The sequence below is a fragment of the Aphelocoma coerulescens genome, chromosome 2, assembly GCF_041296385.1.
Source record: "Aphelocoma coerulescens isolate FSJ_1873_10779 chromosome 2, UR_Acoe_1.0, whole genome shotgun sequence".
Taxonomy (NCBI): domain Eukaryota; kingdom Metazoa; phylum Chordata; class Aves; order Passeriformes; family Corvidae; genus Aphelocoma; species Aphelocoma coerulescens.
Window position 1 is genome coordinate 80936828 of NC_091015.1, and position 17661 is coordinate 80954488.

Consider the following 17661-nt stretch of genomic DNA (forward strand, 5'->3'; position numbering starts at 1 on the left):
CCGAGAGCTGCCTACATAGTGAGCACTTTATTTGGAATTTTGTTAATAGCTCACCATCTGTACCTTACCGAGTCATTGCTACTGACAAATAACAAGGAAAGGAACACTCAAAGATTCTCCAAGAATCTTAAGAGATGTTATGAGAAACAAACTTAAAAAAAACCAAAAACCAGAGGCTTTGTTCTTCAAAGTCTGAGTCAGCTTTTGTAGATGCACAGCAATTGCTTGCATATTGCAAACACAAGAGCCAATGACAATAATTTTCAGCCTATTTGTATACATCATAAATCAGTGAAAAAGAATCCTAACAAAAAGACAGGACTTTATACAATGAATTTCAAATATTTTAACAAGTGAGCATTGCACTACCCTGAGTATCAGAACTTCAGCTTGGTCTCACTTCCCAACCGACAATGGCAAGGGAAGAGTTAAAACTCAGGACTGCTACTATTAGTCTTGTGTTTTAGCCATTAGAACATGTTCTCTACTAATCTCATTTTTGTTCCTAAATATTTTTTTTCAATAGTGTTGATTGCTCAAAGGCTCCTATCTGCAGAACTCTAATGAAACTACAAGAAGTATTTAAACTTAAGGTTGAATTATCAAGTATTTTCAGGATATAGAAAGCAGGAAACAGCAACACATTATGCAATACAGCCATTATATACTGCCATAATAAATATTTAGAAATTCCAAGACTCTCTAAAGAAGCCTTTCGTGCACAGTATCAGCATTCATCCCTTCAGGGTGTAACATGCAGACTGCTTCTCCACAGGGAATTTTATCTTATTTCATTTTTGTACTGCATTCCACCTCTATGTCGCCAACCAAATTGTTTCCTGTTTTATTGTACAGAAGACCAAGAAAACGTTTAGTAGTCACTATCTGCTTTTAATGCATGCTGATCAAATTACCTAGGGCATCTAATATATCTGTTGTTATTTAAATGTAGGAAGTCAACTGGGTCACAAAAGGTCCAAAATATTTTATTTTTACATCTAAATTTTATGCCTAATATTGAAAAACATTTTAACATCTATTAGAATTGCTTCATTTTCAAAGTAAAAACCTCTAATTTATGCTTTTATGATTATTACTTGCTTTGCTCACTTAAGAAAGAGCAGTTTCACTTAATTCAGAAGGTACCTTTTTTATTTCATTTTTCAAGAATGGCACTGCAGCCTTGACTCCAATACAACAATACAGTATTATTATTAACACTTGCACAATCTTCTCTTCAGAAAAGGGACTGTTTCTCTAACTGGATATCATGAGGGGAAGTTAGGATTTTTAAATTTTTTTTGCAAATAAAGTTATATCAGAAGAATAATTTTGTTAAATTTCTCTACTCTCTCATCAAATCTTAAACAAAAATGTGTTAAACTCCCCTAAGTTTAATTGTGGTTAACTGAGTTATAGAGGCTTCCCACATACTAGCACTGTTCACTAGATCAAGTAGCATCTTAACAACACATTAACTCATAAGGTTTGCCATACCAATGTTATACAAAAGCAACAGAGCCTTTATGGCAGTAACTTGTGGGTTTGATATGTATGATTCACAAATAGCCAACAAACATGAACTGGTAACTTAACAAAGTATTAGTTAGCATGTTACTTCAAAGTAAAATGGAAATGACAGCTCTCAGTGCAAAAAGGACTTAATCTCATGCTTGCTCTGCACTAGAGATGGTTACAGCAAAAGTGTTATTTTTATGTCTGTGCTTCTGAGAAGAGTCATTGTCATCTTGACTGCTTGAATTAGCAATTACTACTGGTATATTAAACGAAACCATGTCACCGGCTTATAAAACAACAAGTGTTTTGCTTTCTCTTCAAGAGAAAAATACCAGTTCTCCTACTGACACTGCTGCAAGAAAAGGAGGGAGAAACCATCCTTCTTTCCTCCTGTGAACAGATCAGGCTCTGGCCATGATCAGGAACACACCAGGCAGAGCACTGATCTAACCCAATACAGCAAGTACTGCATGCACCTGTAACACAAACCCAGATGTGCACTACTGTCCCAGAAGAAAAAACCCCAAACACCTCAACATAGAAGTCAAAGCAATAAAAACAAAACCAGGCAATTTTTTGAAAAACAAACTAAAAAAAAACCCCAATCCCCTTGAGCTTGGGGTACAGCCACATCATGACTTGAACATGCTATTAATAGTGTCTGACACAGTAAAAACAGTTATCACATTGCAAAGTCTGAATTATTCCCACAGAATTCATCACTTGAAAAAGTCTAAAGCATTTATTTTTCCAGAACAGTTTTATAAACATAACCTAGTCATTAGAACATGCAAGCATACTTTCTAAAGTGACCCATGCAATACCTGTTAAGTCTAAATGGCTGTAACACACACATTCTGGCAGGGAAGCACACGCACTTCTGAGACCAGCCCACCTTTGAACCTCTTCACTGTAGCTTATGCTTTGAAGTAGGAAACCATAAATGGAAGTTGTTGCTTTCTTCACTTCACATACAAGATGAAAGGTCCTCACAAAAAGCATGTCGGATGCCACAACAACAGATCTCACATGAAAGGCAGCAAAAATAACGCAGAGGAGCTACAGCTCTTGTCACATGGAACTACAGATCTATGCTAGCAGCACAGCCCAAAGGGACACAGAAACACACCATCCTGCCTTGGTGATGGAGTTAAATGCTGATGCTTTTCACTATGAAATAAAGCCAATTTTTAAGAGACAGGTGGATACTCTGCCCTGCACAAGTTTGTTTCCAATGAGCTAGCTCAGGGAACAGCAGCCTCTTAGCTACAGATATGCTGGAATATGCCTCAGAAGTGTGAGGTCTCTACAGGAAGGATTTGAAAAAAGTTAGACTTTTAGATTAAAAGATTAGAAAAGAGGTTTTAGTTTTAAATATTATGCACGAAGACACTCCTGGTTGGATGTAAAGAGTAGAAAGGTAGTTTGCACCCACTGTCAGCTGCTCAGTAAAGATCTTATGTCATCACGGGTAAAGCAGGATGCCAGTTAGTAGATGGTGAAGCAGCCTGAAGGCAAGTCAACAAATTGCACCCACCTTTGTTTTCAGCTTTGAGAAACATACTGTAACTTTTTTTTCCTTAAATTAAAAATTTTACAATTTATGGGCAAATAATGAAGAACCCTCAACCAGGGGGAAAGCAACTCCAAATCCAGTGCAGTAGACCTTCCCATTTACAAATTTTACAATTAAAGACAAAACCTTAGAATCAAGTTCAGAACAAAGCAAAAATGAAGAATATTAACTTTACATGTACCTTCTTATTAAAAAATCCCAAACAACAACAACAACAACCCCCAAACAAAACAACCAACCTAACAAAAACCCAATGAGAAAAATACTATTCCTGTATTACTGCACAGGAGGTTGTAGTTTCTGTTTTGGCTTGTTTTAACTAGAAAGCCAAAATCATAGCAGCATTACAGCAAGCAGGCTGTGTTAAAAGCTGTAAGAAGCAATTGAAGCAATATTTTGCTCAGGTACCAACACCAGCTGCACAGCATGCAAGCTTCTGCATGCTTGGGATCTTTCTCTTCTGAGCAATACCTGAGAAACATACAGGAAAAAATAATTCCACAATCTTCTGTGACAGTAACCATGCATGCTAAAAAAGAAAAAAAATCTGGTGGCACTTAAAATATTCAACCAAATCTGGAGTATTTGAAGGTGACCCTGCTTATTGCAGAGGGGTTGGACTGGATGACCTTTAAAGGTCCATTCCAACCTAAACCACTCTTATTCCATAATTGTATTTAATACACAACCACCATCACCTCCGTGGCCTTCTTCCCTTCCCTCATATCTACATACATACAAATACAATTGAACATTCCTGAGGGGACTATATAAGCCTACAGCTAACTTGTACTCAGATTTGACAGATGTACACATTTTTTCATTTTAAAAATTGAATTTAATTCAAAAATTTTGTTCTTAAAGTTGCCTGGAGAACTTTTCTCTTCCAGGAGCAAATAGCATAGTCTAGGATCTGTCTCTTCCTAAGGACTGTACCTGATGCTCTGTGGGCATACAGCCGTCACAGAGCTCATCCTGTGAAAGGTGAGGCTCATGTCTCCTGGGATGAAGCCCAGATATGCCTTTAGTAAACAAGCCAAATATTCTCAGAGTTGACTTGGCATCAAAAGGAATATCTAGCTCAGGGTGAAGATGCTCTTCACATAACTCTGAAAGTTATGCCAGCTTCAGCTTTTGCATACTCTGTGCTTGCGTAGTTACAGCGAGCTGAGGTCACAAATCACTGTAACTGAGAATGTGCCTGTAACGTGCTGCACAATCTTCTGATGCAACTTTAGTTTTTTTAAGCAATCTGACAAAAGACAAATACCCTAAAAAGTATTTTCTGCTCTCCATCATCTTTTAATTATAGTGTTCCTGCCAGCTGCTTTATCTGAAAGCTGATTTTGACTAGACAGATAAACCTGCAGAACGGTGCTGTTCACATTTGCCCTTTTTGTTTGGTTGCATTTTTGTCAGGGGTTAATGTTCTGGCTTTGGTTTGGGTTGTGATTTTTTTTTTTTGGGGGGGGGGTGGGTTTTTTTGGGTTTTTGGGGAGGGGTTGTTTGGGTTTTTGTTTGTTTTGGGGTTTTGTTTGTTTTTGTTGGGGGGGTTAACTTTGGTGGTGTTTTGGGTTTTTTTTGGAAGTGGGCTAGTATTTCTACCTGTATAATCTCATTGGTCCCTGCAACTATATTCAGAAGAATTCCAAATGGATTCAAGAAGACTGACACAAAACATTAGCCCCAAGGAGCTTCCATTTACATTTAAAACCACCTTGCTGGCAGCAGAATTATTTAGTGATGAGGCATATCACAGAAAAGGTATAACAGGATGTTGATGGGGGTTTTGTGCATGAATCCACCACTCAGAAAGCATTATCCCCACACTGAGTCTTGCTTTGATGCTTGCAGAGCATTTATGATTTTCTATTTTAAAAAAAGGTAGTGTTCAGGTACCCACTCTTAGTCCTAAACATGAGATAATGGAACACTTTCCTAACTTGCTCAGAGAGCAGGTTTATGTAGAACACCAATTTCTGTCAAAGTAGAAACACAAAATGGTTTGGGATGGAAGGAACCTTGTAGGTTACCTAATTCCAACCCCCCCACTATGGGCAGGGATAATGATGATTGCAAAATTCATCCTACTGGTTTCATTCTGTTTAACATACAAATAGGTGACTTCTCCCATGTGTATCCCGTATCCCCCTTCCCACTAAGGAATTCAGACCTGAAAAACTAACCAGAAGCAAGAGTGAACTGCTGCAGATCACTGAGCTTACAGTATCTGTATATTTTGTATTTTTACATCTTATTATTGTTGTAGATAGTTCTATCCACTAGCCCCCCTGGGATAAGGTTTGGCCTATTTTTCAAGAGCAACTTGAAGATTAGGAGGTGGGAACAGATGGTTTTAGTCAAAGCCCTTTAAATCAGTTCCAAAGTGTAATATTTTCACATACTCCCCATGCTTACCACCCATCTAAAAAATAAAAAAGAACAAAAATCAAAAAGTGACAGAAAAGGAAAAAAAAAAAAAGATGAAACAGCTTAATTTATTCGGTCTGGCTTTTGTACTTCAACTTGGTAAGTTTTAGTATGTAATAAAACACCCAATCTACTGCACTTGTATCATTATCATTACATTTAGCACATGACATGACAAATACTTAAAATCTTTAGCATTACTAACATACAGAAAATACCTTTGATGATATTCCAAGTAATTAATCTGTGCCACACAATGCAAGCAAGCCTTATAATGATGCAGTTCAACATGGATGAAATGTGGTATCTAATAAAAACAATCTAATAAACAGTTAACAGAGCACTCTTTTCTGTTATCCTCTTCTTAATAATTTGAAATATCTTTTGTATGACAGTTTCTCACACAGTGCTATAATGAAACAAACCAGGGAAGAGAAAAAAATTTAGTTAGGAGATAACATACATCGGATAAATAGTACGAAACAAGAGTGCCGTTCATGTAGCCTTGAGATTTCATTGCCTGTCAGGCAAACAATTTCTCCTTCAAAACACAGCATTTTAAAAATAATTACTATATGTTTCCATGTTAAGAGAAACATAATAATTAGAATCCTGTCAGAGAATTACCATTTCATGAAGATCCTTTAAATTACAATAATTGACAAAAATAACTATTTCCCAATTGCCCTCTTATTTTCAATCATTTTTAAAGCACAGGGTTTTAAAACTGGCTCTATTTATGTAAAAGGATAGTCAAAGACAGCAATACATGTACTAATAACAATTTCAGTGGACAAAAGAAAATGTGACCAGGCCACCATAGACTGTCTGATGAAAAATAACCCTAGAAACTTAAGTTTCTCCTTATTTATAGCCTATGCTTACAAAAAAACAACATCTGTGCTCAAGTTTTTAAATTAATCCACCCTCATTTATAGCAAACATTTTTAACTACGATTTTATAACATACTGACTAAAATGATATCTTAGATGAGCAGATTTAATTTAGTGAGTATATAGTTTCTGATTTTATGTAAATATAATCAGGTTGTGCAGATTGCTTCATATAGGCAAAAAGCTAAAGAAAGCAAAAAATTAGCACTAATTCATTAAGATCAAGAACCTACAGGAACCATCACCAGCACTTTGGAAATACCAGTCCAATTAAAGCTAAGAAAATGCACATCAGAAAGCTTAGTATTAGTGGAAGTGAATCAAATATATATTTCCACTTAACTGTTTCACTTAAACTATGGCCTGACATTACAGCACAATACTGCTGTCCAGAAGAGATGTTGCAACCACAGCAGAGCCCACTTAGGGCTTGGAAGATACGTGGAGAAGTATCCTCTGTGCTGGAGGCCTTGCCACATACTCAATACATCAGGTAGAGATTAGCACACAAACGAACCCAAGGGCACCTCAGCACCTCAAAGGTGTCTAGTGACAGCCAAATTTACTCACATCCACGTGCTCTCTGAGATGTTCTTCTCAAACTCATAGGCGTATGAACAAAAGCTACTTCAAAAAGACTAAAAATTACTCGTGACTTTTTTTTCATAACATTTAATGACACTATGGAAAAAGTTCCTCTTCAAATATTAAAAGCAAAGTGTTCATCCTTCCACACCCCACAAAACCAAAAGTGCCAGCTTATATATAAAAAAAATAAATCTAACCATAAATTAAAAGTTAAAGTACATTTAAGTAAGTTTCAATTGCTGCCTTGCCTTGGAATGTAATTGCATTTTCAATATATTGTCCTCGTAACCTTTAAGTCTTCAAATTATTTATACTCCATGGCATTAGAAAGCCACGTTTCACTTTGTTAAGAGTGCACTTTGTGAACATGTTAGCATCTAACAGTAAATATGCACGTGTAACATATCATTAAGAAAGATACCCCTCCTATAAAAATATTAGCATTTGCTTAGAAAAGTCAACTTTAATCTATACTTGCTGACAGAGAGGATAATATATTGCAGGCAATTCTGTTTTATCAATGGGTCTCACTATATTAAACTTTCTTTTGCTTCCCCTCCCCCCTATTCTTTTATTTTAAAGCAAACCATTCATGGATTAAAAATATTTCAGCTTTATTAAGGAAACCACTGAAACAATGGAAAAATTGCCCTGTGAATGAGGACAGGTTTTCATACTAGATACTGTTACATGGACTTTTCAACCATTAAATTGCAACAATATTACTGTTCCCAGATTGCTAAATCTACACTGATGCTATCATAAATAACTTCTATTGATCAGTTGCTTGTCGTTATTGGGGAATTTTGACTTCAGTGTGACTTGATGCTAATCGTCAGCTTTTCAGCTGTTTATTTTAAACTGAAGCACTGGAGAAAAAGTTCAAATCATTTGTTTTGATTTATTCAGTAAAAATAAAGAATACCCTACACTAATATTTATAGAGGAATTCTAGTTCAGTACCTTAACCACAAATGTAAGGCAACGAATTACAAGTAATAAACTACTTACACAATTTAAACACAGTTAACAGTAGGCAGATTCTCCAAAAACCACCCAAAGTTTGTCTCCAACTGACTTGTATGACGATCTTTTAAATCCTAATTAGCATTCAGCATTTACAGGCCAAATTTCTAATACATATTCCTTATCATTATAAGCTATTAAAATAATATAATGCAGAAACATATATAGTAGTTGCATTATAAAATGCAACCATTCACTGGAATTTGCAGCATTCAGTAATGGTGCATCTAAATATGACAAAATTAAAATGCACAACACCTAGAAACACTAGTAGCTGAACAAAATCAAAGTATTAGACAGAGTACAGTAACAAAAACCTGCAAGCATGAAATACTCCCAGGCATTATAAAGAACCCCTGCCAGTGGTGTTGAGTTGCCTTCAGATCACACCTCATGACAAGTCAATCAGTTTTTTTTCATTAAAAGTATTGCAACCAGCTTCAGGAACACCTAGTACATGGAAAAAAGCCCAAACAAAATAAACCTGAAATGTTTTACAGAATTCCCTGCATAGTACTTTTGAAAGTAATTCTCATTTATCAGCTATTTACATACTGCATTGTTTCAATTAAGTTGTAACTTTTGAAATCTGCAGGAAGAACTACATACCTTTTATTTCAGATAAACTTACAAAGACTGCTACTGTAATTCAAGTTTAGACACGGAAGAGATAACAGTATAGATCAGTATCATAAAAATCAGCATCTTACATTATCCTCTACTCAACACAAGTTTTAATCTATTTTTTCCAGTGGAATTGGGATTTTAGATAATGTGCGTTTAGTAAACTAATTGAATCTTTTACTAGCTCCAAAGACTTAGGTATGCTGAATGTATGCAATGTTTCAGGAGCATTTTTTAGAGCTTTGCAATTAAATTTTAGTGCCCAGCTAACTAAATACATAGGTTGCATATGCCTTGTAATTAAAATACATAATTTCTGGAGGATGTTCTTTGCCACAGTGGAGTTTTAGAAACAAATCAAAGGAAAAATATTACACCAATATAAAATTAGAAAAGCTCCACAGAACTCACAGCTTGTTACACAAACACACACAGAGCTTAAAAAAAATTCAAGAGTATTAAGCATATTAAAATCTTTAAAGCAGTGCTTAAAGCTTCTAGCATCCTTTAATTTGTTTTTACATCCTTGTTTGATGCTGTAGTCTTTGTTCTGATGCTATGCCAGTGAAATTGCATCACCATGAAGCAATATTATGCAAGAACGTCTGGCTAAAATTAAAATGCTATTTCTCAGCATCACATACTTACAGGAAAAATGCAGTTCAGACATTCACAATTCAATTATGCAAGCCAATATATTTGGTAAATACTTAATGAAAAATAGGGTAATGGAAAGCTCGTATGCATAGTTGTATAGGAAGATAAACCACCAGACTACTCCTGTTGCTGTAGTTACTCTTTTGGAGTCCAAGTCTATCACCAAAGATGCTCAATACAGCTCCACTTCAAAAAGCTGGAGCACTAAAAACTATTTGAAATCGGGGAGTTCTTAATGTAAGGGCAGACAGTAGTGGATTTTTTTTAAATGAAGCTTTTTCCAAATAATCAGCTATTACATAAAACACACCTAACCTCTACAAAACAAGTTGCATGTTAGAGCACAAACACTGATCAAGATATCCTTTCTTTCCAGATCCGAGTGTTTTGCACAAGCAGGGATAAGTTCCTATGTTACAGTTCTTCTGCGTCTAAAGAAAACCAAGAAATTTCCTAAATAACTGTTTTCTGCCTTATAAAATGTAACACAGCATCATCACAACAAGATTAAACTGCAGCAACAGTCTTTAAACTGTTCTGATTCCTAATTCAGATGGATTATCAATAAATACCAGATGTACACTGTTTACAAAGCAAACAATCATCTCATTCACAGGAGACACTCAGTTAAGATACAATATTATGTACAGGTTCCCTCAAGATTTTTGCTATAAAAATAAAATTGAGCACAACATCAAGAGATCCTAAACATCCCAAAATAACAACTTTCACTTTTTCCTAGCCACAAAATTTATTAACAATAATGAAGTAGCAAAAAAAAGTCTCACTTCAGTTCTGTAACTTATAAACAAATAATGTTTCCTCTTCCTTCAATTTCTAAAATGCTCAAGGAAAAGTAGAAACTTGTGCCCATAGACTATTGTAACAGTGGAATTGATCTCTGTTCTGTCACTCCTGGCCACACAGCCATTCTAAATAATAGGGGTTCAGTGAGTTTGACTGCGCACATCTCACTGCAACAGTTCTTCCACAGAAATGTTTTGTGTGATTTAACTTTTCTCAATGCTGTTTTACACACTAAGAAAAGAAAAGAAACCATATTTTACCGCAGAAAATCCTTTATTTCTCTTGCTTTGCATGCCTGTAAAACACTGAGAAGCTTTCAGACGCACAGCCCATTTCTTCCACAGATGAAGGAAGTCGAGAGGATATACATACATTTTTGAAGCTGCATAAACCACAAAGCCAAACTTGCACAGAACAAAGAACAAATCTAGCGTTACTCAGCAAGGAGACTGGAAACATGCACACACACATACACCCCGACAGTGCTAATGAAACTAAAGGGAAAAAAAGAAATACTGCTTTGTTATGCAAATACACCGTTTCAAAATTGAGAAAATTAAATGATGTCATTCAAGCTAATATCCTTACCTCAATGGAAAAGTGGCAAGAGACAACACCACCCCTCCCTCCCCAGCAACCCCCTTGCAAACATTTCAGTGAGGTTTGGCTTCAACAGCAGTCTGTAGCATTTAGCCCCAAGAAGATTTACCGAGCGAGTTTTGGAACTGCTTATTTTAAAAAGTTTGCATTTGTTCTGCCAATGTAATTCATCTAGACAATCAGTGCAATGCATGTATTATTGCGTAGTCACAGATTTTTCATAGCTTCCATCTCTAGTGTTCAGAACAGTGACTTAGTAAATGGTTTGTAAACATATAAAAACACAACCACGTTATTTCTTCCAAGAATTTAATATGTCTCCATACAAGCATATTCAGAGACACAAGGAAAAAGAAATTTGAAATTATATAACAAATCTAACATTTAGCAAAAGAAAAAGTGTATTAAAATAGCTTCATACTATTACTCATCCAAAAAATCACACGCATTTCCTTAATTTAATAGCAGCGCTTGGCTGGTGTTCATATGGCAGACATTGCATATAATTGTTACACCTAGATTTTTCTTAAAATTGCCACTTTAAGACACTAAAGTAAAATAAAGCCAGAAAATGAATAAAAAAACCAGAACACACACAGACCTGCTCATTCTTCTGTATGAGCAGTAATTTAAGCACAGGGAAAAAGCTCTGAAAGTCAGAGCTATTTCATTAACACTTTCCACAGGGTATGATAAACGATACTGAAAATCACCTACACTCTTGCAGACCTGGTCACCCTCCAAGCTCAGTAAGCTGCAGCAGCTAGCACAATTTGCAACACTTCAAAGTGAGTAAAATATAATTTTCTTTAAACCCATAAAAAATAAATTACACAGTGGTTTGTGTTTCTTAATAGCTTGATGAAGAGGGTGAATGGATCACTAAAATATCAAATCTGGGGAAAAGTAATGTAATTATATGAGAAACAAGTTCTTATCAAAACAGAAACCTGCCAGGTATCCCCAAGTTGCTGCAATAGTTTTTCAGGCAGCCTGGTTAAAAAGCACGTTTACAGAAAGTAAACCCTTTACGAGGTCTATCATAAATATAAACAGTAAAGCTAATGCTCAGCCAGGATGGTTGCACTCAGAACTGTAAGAGAAATAAAATATGTTACAAATTCAAGACAACACCCCATATTGACTTTTCTAGCCTTGACATAATTTCTAGACCTATCATGCTATACTAAGATATTAGTTGCTCTACTAATTATTACTAATAATAATTTCTCCACTTCTTTTCTATCTTTCTACTATGACATCTTAAAATCTGAGGGCTTGAGCAATCATTGACATCAAAGCCTTCAATTCCACCTTTTATTTTGGGATCACCCTACCCCAAAATTTTAGATGCAGATGAGCATACAACAAAATATGTTAATGCCTATGATGACTGCAGCTATTTTGCAGCCATTAATTTTACACTTAATAAATACTAAGCCAAACCCTGGTCTAGTTTTATTAATCAAACATTTCTAGAGACAGATCTGCAGCTTGACCCATTTTAATAGCAAATCTAATTTTGGGGATAAGAGTAGAACAGACTTCAGCTCTTTTCCTAAGAATGCTGACATTTAAGTAAACCTTACCAAAGAATGCTTGCCTGATTGAGGACTGACATTTCCTTTCTCTAACTCACTTAACTAAAAAATAGGCTTTCTGGCCAACTCCTACAGTACCCCAAGGCAGCTGTATATCACTTTCAGTTGCAACTTGTGAATACTTTCTTTTTCTTTCTGTCTCTTTATTTTGACATGCATATTATGTTAGCTGATTTCAATCATGTTGCATGAGTGGATGACATACCTTAAAAGATTAAGTTTTGCCACCTGGGACTACTCCAGAAATTCAGTACTTTATAGCATCTCATACCCTTCTTCATGCTCTATGCGCCTGCACTATCAATAGTAGCTTTCTTCCCTATTTTATGCCTAATGACAAGTCTTTCAAGGCTGCAGTTGATACAAGTCAGCTTGAAGTGTCATTCCCCCCCCATTCCCATTACAGGATGGAGCTGCTGCATTGTGTACAACTCTCTGCTGCCATCTATTTGACACAAGAAATACAACGCTGTGAATGCCACAGCTGGTTTTGCCTTCCCTTTCCCCCACCTTTCTCTTCCCTTGCAGCAGCTGTTAGAAGAAAACTCTCAGGGAAGTTTTTGATCACTCCTCCCTGCTCATGCCCAGAAGCAGAAACCACTTCAGCAATTACTTTTGCACTAAAAAAAAAAAAATAGCTACAATAACAGCAGAGATTTGATTATTGCAAACAAAAGTAGAATTACATGATACACCACTCTCTTCTAAAAAGGGAATCCAAATTAACAAACTTCCATTTATAGGCCAGTTCTAAATAAAGTCTGCTTTAAAGCAATTATTTTAAAATTTTCTATTTAATTATGTAGCAGCAGAGCTCCCAGGGAGCTTGATTTCTGCAGGTATCCAGACTTAACAGGGGCCATGGCGCTGAACGAACATGGATTCACCGGCTGTCCCCCTTCACTACACCAGACTTAAAATTCAGAAGTCAGTTAGGAAGTCAAATCACAGAGCCTCAAAGCAGAAACCACACACAAAGCATGAGATGAAGGAGGTGGTACTTTATCCGTCATCAGGGTCACAAAGATAAACACCACTTCATTCATCACAGCATTCAGCCTGCTTTGTATGTGACTGCACAACACAAGAACAGCAGCTGAAAAAGGTCCCCAGCTTGCATTTGTGAAATATCATGCAAAAGACACCCGCTGAAGCCGCAAAAAACCTCTAAAGGAATCCATAATCTTCAGTTACAGATCCACAACAGTGTACATTCTGCTCTTTAATTACTAAACCATATGGAAAAGTCCTGTCTCAGGGCTCAGTCTGGTCCTTTTCACATCCCTGATTAAGTACTACTTTTTTTTTACATGGTTGCTTTCCCAATACACTTAAGTAACATATTTGTAGGAATGTGGTTCAGCATTTACCCTGGAAATGATTCATAAGATAAAACAGCAAAATGAAACACTAAAAAAGTGCAAACTTAGCAAGCTTTTCACACAAATTACAAATAATGTCACTGTGATTCAAAAAAGCATATGAACTCTTGTGTATTTTTCTATAGAGAGGGAAAGAACACCTTAGCTCAGAGCAAGAGTAGGGAGAAAAGGAGGGGCTTTGTTGCTGTAGGGAGGGCGCAGATAAGGAGAAAATGAGAGATGTGGAATAGGAGGGCACAGAGGCAATACCGGCCAGCAGCAGAAGTTATGAGAATTCTTCTGTAGTATTAAAATACACCCATAAACATAATGCCTTAATTTTCCAATTGGTATTAACATAAATAGCACTTGGTTTGGGGAGCAATTTGTTAATGCTTGTATTTGTTAATAAATACTAGTACCACTGAGTGCATTATTCCATTGTTCTTTTTATGTATTCATAACATTTGCAGCCATAATACATATAGTTAACTATTAAAGTTAATCTGTTTAATAAAATTAATAGTTGCATTAAGTTCTTTACTAACACTTGGTTTTAAATCTATTTAGTCTGACAATACAAGCTGCAATTACCAGATTGTGTAAAGTTGCCATAGATATTTAGTGGACCAAGTGAAGAGACATATATAATTCCAATTGTTAACTATTACTAGAATTACCTTTCCTTCCAGGCCACACAGAATCTGCTTGAACAGGTACCGCACATATTATACTAAAAACATTGCCCAAAATATTTTAAGTGTAAAGCTACCTAAAACCCAACCACTCAGAAGGAATTAGATTACTTAAAGAGTTTAAGGTACACACAGCAAAACAACACATATAAGAATTTGAAAGAATCACTCAAGAGGCTTATTCTGCCCTCTGGTGCACTCCATCCCACAAGGACACAGCATCCTGCACAAAACCCAGGAAAGTACCTGAACAACCCCAACACTATGAAGTTAAAGCAGTTAAAAGGGTGTGCTGAACTAAATTAAGACAGTTCAGCACCCTACAAGATAATACCCTGTATAATACCAGCATGAGCAAAAGCACTGAAACACTCTGCAGGATAGAAGGTAGCCCAGCTAGTTTTTATTCCTCTATATTGACAGCACAGAGCCTAACTGTCCTGCCTCAGGACCAGGACCCCATCATCTAAAGCCCTGTGCAAATACAGTATTTGCTGGTTAACACAACAATTTTCCAGCGAGGTTGTGCTCACAAGGCTGGTGTTATGAGCTGCCACCACCAGTAACCAGATGACAGGAGATTGACAGGTACCCGAGCACGCCACAGAATGTGGGGCCACAGGCCCACGCAGGGGTCCTACGCTAATCGGAGGCACCCTCGGGCAGTAGGCTCCATAAATACAGTCTGATAGCAAAAATCAGGTTTGGAAACTCACTGTTTGGCTAACAAATTGAACAGCCATACATGCTAAAACAGAAGCAATTTGATATCATATTGAGACAATAAAATATTCTATAAAGCATAGCTGTAAAATTCTCTAATGGCCTGAAATTAAGGTCTGTTAGGCGTATTTTTTCCTGTGAATAAGTTGTACTACATTTCTACAGAGTTTTGCTAATATTCTTTAAAATTAACTAGACTAGATCTTGTTACAATGAACAGCCAAAATTCTTGTTCATTAAAACATACAAAAAATCCATTCATTTTCTCAGAAGCTGTGAGCTTCTGTGACACTCATAAGTTTAAAACCCATGCTATAACATAACAGCATACTGAACGATAAGAACCACAAGGTACAGTACGTAAACCATGAATTATGCAAGCTGTAATGAACAATTATAAGCTTTGTTACTAATGCAATACTGGCAAAGTTTTACAATTAAATGCTTGAACTATTTAGCCTCCAGTTTCATATAAGCAGTATTGTATTAAATAATAAAAAAAGAAAAATTTAAGAAGTCTGAATGCCCAACAACAACAAACACCATTCTTTGCCATCAGAAAGCATTGCAGGATCAGAACCAAACTGCATACGTACAATTAGCACATAAAAACAGAAGTAGCATCATTAAGATTTACTTGTTAATGATATTCACGTGTGATAAAAAAATCCACCCAACAAATTAGAGGAGCATTCCTGTTTAACACATGGACCACATTATCAAAACCCATCTCCAGGGCAAAATAATTATTTTCAGAATTAATCTACCAAATAGACAATGACAGCTATCAGAAGAAGCTGTTTAACTTCAGTGTTACTGAGATACCTAAAGCTAAGGAAAAACATATTGAAGCGTTTCCAGCTTTAATAGAGAACTGTTCTGTAAGAAGGTCACATTTCCCAAACCTGGCTATTGAACAGCATGAGGATAGACTTTGAAAGGATCCCAGAACTCTGCATCCAGACTTCAGTACTCAGTTCCTTGCTGTTATTTAACGCCTTGACTTTGTTCATAGCTAAGCAGTCACTGTACATGTGCAGTGATAATGTCTTCTTCATGTGAGACTGCCTCAGTGTTTCAGCTACACTAACTGCAGGGTTAGAAAAGTGAGGGGGGAAGAGTACTGCCCCTACAACATCACTGATAAAACCTGCAGGAGAGAGTGAGCAATATATATTTTTAATTAGCAGATTCACTTGTGTACTAAACAGGAGGATGCCCGCTTCCACACCATGTTCCAAACGCTGCTTTTTTTACTATAAAGTTGCACAGCACCATCTCCCCCCAGCAATTATCACAGCCACAATTACAGCTACAGGAAGAAGCATCCCATAAAAGACTGTGATAGGAAATGAAAAAGATGACCTGTTTCCCTTATGGTTCATATTCCTCAGACCACGAGGAGTCTGGGGATGCAAACAGGCTTTACAATGTTACAAAGTAGTAGATAAGGCTTTCTTGAGATAATCTAAGAAAGCTCATACTCATATATCCTGGTCCTCATGGGTGAATTTCACCATCCTGATATCTGTTTTGGGGACAACACAGGAAGTGCAAGCCAGAAGGTTTCTGGAGGGCATTGATAACCTGACGTGGGTGACTCAACAGCTCACAGGGGGAGTGCTATGAACAGACAATTACAGTCAAGGAAGAACTGGTCAGGGTAGTCTTAGCCCACAAAAGGCTGAAAGACTGGAGCATCTGTCATAGGAGGAGAAGCTGAAAGAGCTGGGGTTGTTTAGCCTGAAGAAGGCTCAGAGGGTGATCTCCCTGATGTGTCACCTGATGAGTGGGATGGGGAAGGATGACTGAGACAGACTCCTCTCAGTGGTATTCAGTGACAGGAGGTGAGGCAATGGTCAGAAATTGAAATACAGGAAACGTGCCATTTAAAAATATGAAAAAAATTGTGGTGGTGTGTGCTGGATTTTTACTGCAAGAGTGAAGAAACTGCACAGGTGAGGAAATAGGTTGCTCAGGAGGGTGGTGGAATCTCCATCCTACTTAACACTTGACTGGGCAAAGCTCTTTGTAACCTGCTCTAGATGACTCCACTTCAAGTAATGGGGCTGGACTAGACAGACTCCAGATGTCCCTTCCAAAATTCAACCATTCCACAACTCTGTTGAAATTATATGATGTAAACTTTTGCTTGGGCACTTCAAGTTTCCCCTCTCTGTAGACACCCCACTTTCCCACCAACCAGCATGCAAGCTACAACTTCAGGATGCAGTAAGAGACAAGGGTAAGCACAGACTTTTGCATAAATTGGAATTTTACTCCCTGGGCTCTGAAGACCTATGCACTACACCTAAACTGGACCAGGCTATTTAATACATGTCTACTAGGACAGCAATAGCCAGTCAACATTTAACTGCTCAGATGCTGAAAAAGTTTCATGTGCAAAAGCAAGGTATCTTTTACTAAGGTTATACTGTCTTTTGGATTTAGAAATTTGTCCAAAAATACTTGCCAGCTTCACCAGTTCAATACAACTCAAAACAAACAAGCAAAATTTTAGAGTGCAGTCAAATACTGATGAGATTATCTGTCCTTCAAGA

General features: G+C 36.8%; 1 protein-coding gene and 1 long non-coding RNA gene across 5 annotated transcripts in view; one reads left to right on the forward strand and one right to left on the reverse strand.

Moving 5' to 3' along the window:
* Positions 1-9842, forward strand: part of LOC138106893 (uncharacterized) — a 38168-nt gene extending 28326 nt beyond the window's left edge. The window contains exon 3 of the long non-coding RNA XR_011149185.1: positions 9690-9842. This is a non-coding gene — a long non-coding RNA (uncharacterized lncRNA). The remainder of the gene's footprint in view (positions 1-9689) is intronic.
* GMDS (GDP-mannose 4,6-dehydratase) overlaps positions 1-17661 on the reverse strand; it is a 424030-nt gene that overhangs the window by 324599 nt on the left and 81770 nt on the right. The gene's annotated exons all lie outside the window — the stretch shown is intronic.